Consider the following 8,846-nt stretch of genomic DNA (forward strand, 5'->3'; position numbering starts at 1 on the left):
ATCTTTTCGCAGAACTGCATGTACAAAAATAAATTTGCTAAGTATTTAGGTGATGGAACTAAACAGAATGAACCATTGGAATCAAGGATATAGAGGAGGACATTCAGGGCATTGTTGCAAATATGGTCAGGCATATTGAACTACTGCACATTTATTCCCTAGATACAATAAATGTCTAATTTTCTAAGGGACTGCTTTTTTGTCTGGAAACATCTATGGATTATTCCATAAATTTCTACCTGTGACTTATATTCTTGATGGAAATAGTTTTTAAAAAGGATTACATTTCCCTGACATCTACTGAGAGTTATTCTATTTTCCCATGCTGGCTCAAATCCAGTTACTGACTCACAGAGGACTTGTGGTCACCAGAGTCATGCATTCAAAATATGCATAAGTTTGGTAATATATTTTCCACCGTATAAAACAAACTTTCCCCCAAGCCATATCTACTTTAAGGCTATAAAATAATGTCAGGGCTCTGCAAAATAAGGGAAAATAAAATCCCTTTTATAAAAAATGAAAACTGATACGTCTCAGATAGGAAGTAAGCAGAAATGAAGACATTTGGATGACATAGTTTTGAGATACAGTTGAAATAGACTGTAAGGCCCCATATTAACAGTAAATTAGCTACTACTCAGTTAATATGCTCCCAGGGGCCCCAATTATTTCTATATATATACATATATATGTAGACTTATTCTGTCATAATAATATTTCTTATTTTTATTACTTTTGAGCATTACCTATATAGATTGAATATTACCTTCTGGTCTAGGGAAATAGTTATCAAAAAGTTGTCAGAAAATCCTTGACAATTCAAAAAAGCAAAGACAATAACAAAAAAAACAAACAAGAACAATTTCATGGAAGTTCAGAAAGAAACAAAAAACCGTTTAGGTGGCCTAAGTAGATTTCCTTAGATGGGCAGACTCATGAAAATGTTGAGAAAAGAAACACCTCCAGTGATACTATCAATGCAGTCATGCTCTTCTTTAAGATGATGCTACCAGGTGATGACAGGTGAACTTCACCATATCTAGGCTGGAGAGCTGTTTCTCTTTTGAATGATGGAAGTTTACCTTTCTAAATTTATTTAAACGACCTTAACCTCAATACATAAAATCTACGCTATACTGTTTTATTCTTGGAAATTTTCTTTTGCATACATTTCATCCATATTAAGTGCATAGGCATTGGAAATTAGACTATGATGATAATTTTACATCTCTTTTGAAGAACATAAAAGCCTATAATGGAATATATGCAAATATACAAACAATGACTTGGGTTAGCTCTCTTAAGTGTCTGGGAAAAAAAGTAGATTGTGTATTTACTGGGAACCAGAAAATAGGAAAATCAGGAAAGTCATCTCACTGTATGAAGCTGAAACTTGGTGTTATGATGTGACTGACACTGTGACTGTTAGGGACCAGTTTTAAGAAAAGACAGAAAGAGGTGAAAGTTTTTTGTTAGAAAATGTGTTGCATTTGTTACCACAGAACTTTAGTCTATAGGTTTTCCTTCACTTTCTTCTCCCTCAGAGATGGCATCTTTGTAAGAGAAGATGATGGTTTGTACATTCTTCATTTAAGAGGCTTAAAATGTTTCCTCTCACTTTAAGAATTATGCCTGTTTAATTTGGGATTAAATAGGGGTTGGAAGACTGTGTGCTTCTCCTGTATCTCAGTTTTAAATTCACAGATGTGAGGTAGGGAACAAGTAGCATAGTATTGTTCTTCTTCTTTTTTTTTTTACCTTTAAAATTAAACAGATATCTAAGCAAACCATTCAGGTTTACACTTTTTGATTTAAAGTTTCTTTTAAGTGAAATTATATACATATTGTATTAGAAAAAGCAGAAAAGAATAGTAAAAAAGTTTACAAAAAATATAAACATAAACTTAGATTAGTACTTTTTAAAATAAATGTCTACTCAGTCCAAATGAATCAAAATCAGATAATTTAGGAGGTTTCTAAGCCTGCATTCTCAGCCATGCTAACAACTGAAGTTTCTAATGTTCATATAGCTGCTGTCACCTTGTCAAATCAGATATTGTTTTAAAATGTCTGGGAAATTCTTGTTTTTGCACTCAAAGATAAGCCAGCCATCAGGAAATCTTAGTTCAGAGGTTGAAATCTCAAGGGTTCAGGAAACAAGTAATAAAAAATTAAATAATAATAATAATATCATGTCAGGTACACCTTTTCCTATAAGGGTGATAGTGTAGGATCTTTGTTATGCAATTATAAAGGCTTTGGGTTCTTATAGCTTAAGGGGTAAAAATCGGTCAAATATGCTATATTTTCTAAGTGAAAATTCATTATGTACTATCTGAACATGTGTAAATGAACTGGTTGGAAATAAATTGGTTATTTTCAGAAGTCATGAAAATACTGTATCCTCAACTTTCAAATTCATTGACTAAACCAGTATTATGGAACATGTGTTATTTAAATAAGCAGCGGCATAGATGTTGCATATAGAGCAATTAAAGAACACACAAAATTCTTGCCCTTGTGGATTTCACATTCTAATGTGGAAACGGGAGGGCCATGGTTTCCTCCGGTTCGGGTTGTGGCATGGTGACAGGTCTGGGAGCCAAGGCAACCGATATCCTCCCAGGCTAGCGAGAGCACCCCATTGTCCCCTTGCTTCGGGGACCCCGCAGCAGTGATGGCTCTGGTGTCTGGTTCACGCAGCCCGGAGAGGGAGGCCTCGGGCCCCAGAGTGAAGCGTCGCAGTTCTTCGAGGAGCCCTAAATCCAGCAAATCCGCTCGCTCCCCGCGGGGCTGCTGCTCTCGTTCGCACTCTTGCTCTCGGTCTGGGGATCGGAATGGCCTCAACCACTAGCCGAGTGGACTTAGTCAAGGCTCCCGAAACCAGCCCTGCCGTTCCCGCTCGAGGCCACGCTCTGGGGGGCGCTGTCTGCCACGCGGGGCACCCCCTTCGCTTCTGCCTCGTCCGCTTATTATAGCTCCTGAGGTATGGGAACTTTCTCCGAAGAATCGGAATCAGACTCTATGAACATACACCAGTCGAGGATGAAGAGCCAAAGAAAAGCACCACTTCAGCTTCTACTTCAGAAGAGGAAAAGAAGAAAAAGAAGTCCAGTCATTCAAAAGAAAGGTCCAAGAAAAGGAGAAAGAAAAAAAATCATCTAAAAGAAAATGCAAGAAGTATTCTGACGATAGTGACAGTGACTGATTCTGAAACAGTCTCCAGTGATGAAGATACAAAAAGGAGATCAAAGAAAGTCAAGAAAAAGGAAAAGAAGAAAAAACGCAGATCGAAGAAATACAAGAAAAAGAAGTCTAAGAAGAACAGAAAAGATTCCAGTGATTCAAGCTCTAAAGAGTCCCAAGAAGAGTTTCTGGAGAATCCCTGGAAGGATCGATCAAAGCCTGAAGAACCCTCGGATTTAATTGGCCAGGAGGCTCCAAAAACACTTGCCTCTCAAGATGCTAAACCCCTGAACTATGACCATGCTCTGTTACCTGGTGAAGGTGCAGCTATGGCTGAATATGTAAAAGCTGGAAAACGTATCCCACGAAGAGGTGAAATTGGTTGGGCAAGTGAAGAAATTGCATCATTTGAACGCTCGGGTTACGTGATGAGTGGTAGCAGGCATCGCCAAAGGGTGCCGTGGGACTACGAAAAGAGAACCAGATCTATAGTGCTGATGAGAAGAGAGCTCTCGCATCCTTTAACCAAGAAGAGAGACAAAAGAGAGAAAACAAGATTCTGGCCAGTTTTCGAGAGATGGTATACAGGAAAACTAAAGGATGACAAATAAGGATTTTCAGATTGTCTAAGAGACAAAGTCTGGGTTTCCTATATGCATACAGAAAGATTGTTATGATCTGAAAAGCTTTACAGTGTTACTGTGCCTTCTATTTAATTCTTTCAGTCCTTCAATAAAAAGCTGTTTATTGAATAAAACATATTTAAAAAAGAAAAGAAAAGAAGGGAGGAAGGTAGAAAGTGTTGGGGGTGTGGTGTAGATGTGCTGGGTGATAGTGGACACACCAAACTGAAGTGCTAAAGATGTGCTCCCAGAGTGGTATTTGAGGTAAGTCCCCCAAAAGTGATGGTGTGAGCCATGTGATTATTTGAAAGAAGAGCATTCCAGCTAGAAAAATAAGTGAAAAGAAACAAGTGAAAGGTGGAAACATGCATAGTTAAGAGCAGTCTGGCTAGAGAAATGTGGAAGGGAATAACAGGAGAGTGGATTGTAGAGGTAACAGATCATGTGGGGCCTTGGAAGGGCGCTGTTTCTATCTGAAAAGCCACTGGAGAGTTTTGAACATGTTGATTCTGAGACGCCCAAGTGGAGATGTCAAGGGGGCAGCTGGACATATGAAGTTGGGGTTCAGGAGAGAAGTCTGGTTTGGAGACATAAATTTGGGAATCCTTGGCACATAGGTACAATTTAAGTTATAAGAATGGATGAGATCACCATGTTCATGAGTGTAAGTAGAGAAAATAGCTAAAGACTATTAGGATATTGGATAGATAAGAAGTAATCAGCCAAAGCGACTGGGAAGGATCAGCCAGTAAGGCAGAAGGAAAATGAGGAGTACTCAAGTTAAGTGTAAAAGGTGTTTCAAATAGGAAAGAGAAAGCATAAAATACTATTCTGAGTCTTGCTAGGAACTTTTAATCTTTATTTCTTTGCCATTCATCTGCTGCTAAAATTTTATTGCTAAAAGCAGTATGAGGAAGATATTATGTATTCTTCCATGAAAATGCTCAATTTAGCATATAATATGCTAGAATATATCTTAACTCAAGGTTCACAAATTATTTTATATAAAATACATACTAGTTTCCCTTTTGTAAAAAAAAAGAAAAGAAAAAAGATTTATCTTTAAATAAGTTTCAGAAAAACCAGATATTTTTATTTCAGAGCTCTGTACCTTTCTATGCTAATATATTAATGAATCTGTAAGATAATAGAATATGGATAATGTCATATGCAATGTTTCTCAAACTTAGTTATCAAAATCCTTTTTATTGAAAATCATGTTGAGGGGTTAATGATCTAGAATACAAAGCTTTGTTTCCTTAAAATAACATTCTTGTATAACTGTCCTTTGGCTCCTTAGAGGACTTCCTTTGTAAAGCTTTGCTTAAAACTTCATGTTCTTATATTTTTTTCAAATTTTAAAATAAATACTCATATGAAGAATGGTTTTGCTATTTTAAAGATACAACTGCATCTGAAGGAGTTGATTAATCAGTCAATACACTTTTCTTTTTCTCTTTTTTTTTTTTTTTATCCAGTGAGAGGATGGGAGGCAGAGAGACAAACTCTTGCATGCGCCCTACCAGGATCCATCCAGGCAAGCACACAGGGGCCAATGCTTTGCCTATATGGGGCATGGCTTTGTTGCTCAGCAACTGAGCTCTTCACTTGAGGCAGTGTTCATGGAGCCATCCTCAGTGGCCTGGGGCCAACTCTCTCCAATTGAGCCATGGTTGCAGGAGGGGGAGAGAGAGAGAGAGCGAGAGCAAGAGAGAGAGAGAGAGAGAGAGAGAGAGAGAGAGAGAGAGAGAGAAGCAAGAGGGGGAGGAAGGAGAGAAGCAAATGGGTGCTTCCCTTGTGTGCCCTAACTAGGAATCAAACCTGGGACATCCACACACAGTGGCACTCTACCACTGAGCCAACCAGCTAGGGCTCAATACACTGTTTTCAAAAACACTCATTAAAAAAGTTCTCCCAGAGCTGAGTCATGAAAACGCTCTTTCTAGACTACTATTTTGGAACTGTGATGGCCTATGTATTCAGATCTCACTGAAAGTAACTAAAACTCATGGGAAAGGGTACACTAGTAGTTCAAAGGCAAAGAAGAAATAAACATACAAGGTAAAAGGCAACAAAATCCAGCAAAAACAACAGACCCTATAAATAGAAAAACTTCTGATGAGGAAATTATTAGACATAGGCTTGAAATGATCATGCTCCAATGAAGAAAATCAAGCATTAAAATACATGAGGCAAGTAAGAAATTATAAAGAATTACCAATCAGATTAATTAGTAAAAGAAACCAAATATCACCAAGTAAGCATCAACTGCTGATGTCAATTGGGTCTGATGAGAATTGTTACCAGACTGAAGGGGACCTTTGCCTGCATTCATCAAAGCCCAATAAGACATGAACAGAAGTTTGCAGCCAAGAAGGTAAGACTTTATTAAGGAGATGGCACCATGCCCAGACTCACAGGTATCTAATGTTCAAAGGCCTGGCTCCTTTTGGGTTCCAGGGGATGGATTATATAAGGAAAAAAAATCAATCATAGTGACTAAAGAAGGCATTTGGTCCTGGTCCATCCATGGAGTTGTTCTGCTCAACTTCTTAAAGATTTGTTCTGTGGACTTGTTCAGCTTTCCTTGCTCTAGACCAGTGGTAGGATTCAGCCTGTTCACACCAGTTCAGCAGAACCAATACATAATTTTTTGTTGAGTTCGGTGAACTGGTTGTTAAAACTGCACTTGTAGGCTTTGGCTGGTTAGCTCAGTGGTAGTTAGCCTGGTATGTGGATGTCCCAGGTTTGATTCCTGTTCAGGGCACACAGGAGAAGTGCCCATTTGCTTCTCCCCCCACTCTCACTTCTCTCTCTCTCTTTCTCTCTCTCTTGTTCCCTCTCTTGCAGACATAGCTCAATTAGAGCAAGTTGAGCGAGCTCAGGCACTGAAGATGGCTCCATGGCCTCTATCTCAGGGGCTAAGAAGAGCTTGGTTGCTGAGCAACAAAACAACATCCCAGATGGGCAGAGCATCACCCCTTAGTAGGCTTGCCAGGTGGATCCTGGTCAGGGTGCATGCGGGAGTCTGTCTCTTTGCCTCCCCTCCCCTCACTGAGTTAAAAAAAATGATGGCACTTGTAATCAGGATTTTCTCTAAGGTGGGCGCCTGGGCAGCTGCCCAATGTGGAAATCACAAATTTACATTCCTCACTCTTTTTTAACATTCATCTGTATAACAGTGTATTCTAAGTGCCAGTAGTAATGTTCATTCCGTCCACAGGTGAAAAAAATTGTAAGTGATGATGCTAATCAAAAAGCAATATGGAAATATCTTAAATAACAGTTTTATTGTTTTTTGGTCAGGTATTATTAAATGTCTTTTCATTAATATTTTAAAACTTTCTTATAACATAATCTAGTTTTCTATACCTCTTTTATTGTTTTTATTTGACTATTAAATGCATAAAATAAACTACCTTTCAGTATATCATTTTTTTAGACTTAAAATGATCTTTAGGAAAGAGAACTGGTTGTTACATTATATGAATTCCACCACTGCTCTCCAGCTAAAACACAACTGAGACCAAGTTATTATGTTTAGTTTGATTGGAAACTCTGTTTCTGCAGTCAGTAGATCTAGGACTTTGTTTCTAAGACTACTTGATACTGACCAGAACTTCATTGTCCTGAGGGCTTAATGATTAAGCAGGAGAGAGGGAGGTGGGTAAGTCAGAAAACCTGGATAAGGCCGGTTTGAGCCAAGGGAAAACATAAAAATAAAAGATCAGATCAGAGAAAATACGGTTTCTGTATGGTTACAGATCGTTGAAAATGTGAGGGAAGGGAGCTGTACCAGGTAATCAAATGAAGGGTCCAAACTCTTTATATATGTGCTGAATCAGCACCATCTCTATATGCTCTTTCTGTTTAGTTCCATTATTACATGTGCTTTTTTCTTTCCCTCTACCATGTATTTCTTTTCCATCTTCATTGAAACTGCTTATGGCCATTAGCTTGTGAAGGGCCATTAGAAAGGGATGCAGGGGTTCTGAAGATTCCAAGTTTTCCTTGTGGTCAGCAGGTTGTTCAACAAGGACTCTGTGGAAGGTCCAGGAAATTAAAACCATTTGCAGTGAAATGGTTGCAGGCAAGACAAGCTAAACAACCAGGCTACAGAGTCAGTGGGGAATAAGTAACCAGCCACTTTCCCATCTTTGTCATTCTGTCACCTGCTTCCCGTTTTTCTCTGTACTGATACTCAGATCCTCTACTCCCAACAAACTTTCCCTGGGTCTCTATTTCCTTATAACATATGGCTCAGATATAATCACTCCAGCTCAAAGAGGTAAGTCATTTAGCACTGGTACCTAACCTAGTGTTTCTTAGAGAACAGATTACCAGGATGCTGAGTACACGGAAAACAAAAATAATAAAATGGAGAGGTAGATTACTCAGAGCAAAAAGTTTCATGCTCTTGCTTAAAACAGAGGGTGGCAGATACCTTCTCTAGCACTGAGAATAGGTACCACTATTTCTTTGTTTACATTAGAATAAACTCAATTTATTTTGTTTAGTCATTCATTCACCTTTTATTCTTTTTTGTTTTTTGTTTTTTTTTTGAGAAATTGATCTTATTTACTGGAGGACACAGACTAGCATGCAGTTCCCATAGAGTTCTGCCAGTATATTTTAATATTAATGCATGTGCTTCCTTGCTAATCAACACTAGTTTAATTTTTCACTATCTTCCAAAAAACCCAATGCCAATAAAAAAGAAATCTTGACCTTAAAAAAAAACTTAAGCATAAGGCCTACCCACTTATCCCCTCTATGGTATAAGATCGGTATAAATTCACAGTCTAACAGTGTATTGCTTTATTGGGGTGGGGTTGGGAACGGAGACACCATGGTGAGGAATAAAATCAATGAAAGGAACACAAGCGCAGGAAGCAATGATGTTAAAATAGAAATACACCAAATGGATAACTGCTGTCACTTTCCTAAAAGAACTCGCCTTATGGAAGAAAACTTTAAATTACTGCTGCAAAAACATCTGAATGGAGTAAAAATTGGTTTCAATAATATTAGTCG

General features: G+C 38.2%; 1 pseudogene; it reads left to right on the forward strand.

The window, feature by feature from the left end:
• Positions 1-2,680: 2,680 nt before the first annotated feature.
• Positions 2,681-3,793, forward strand: LOC136397706 (NF-kappa-B-activating protein pseudogene; annotated as a pseudogene).
• Positions 3,794-8,846: the final 5,053 nt, after the last annotated feature.

The sequence above is a fragment of the Saccopteryx leptura genome, chromosome 3, assembly GCF_036850995.1.
Source record: "Saccopteryx leptura isolate mSacLep1 chromosome 3, mSacLep1_pri_phased_curated, whole genome shotgun sequence".
Taxonomy (NCBI): domain Eukaryota; kingdom Metazoa; phylum Chordata; class Mammalia; order Chiroptera; family Emballonuridae; genus Saccopteryx; species Saccopteryx leptura.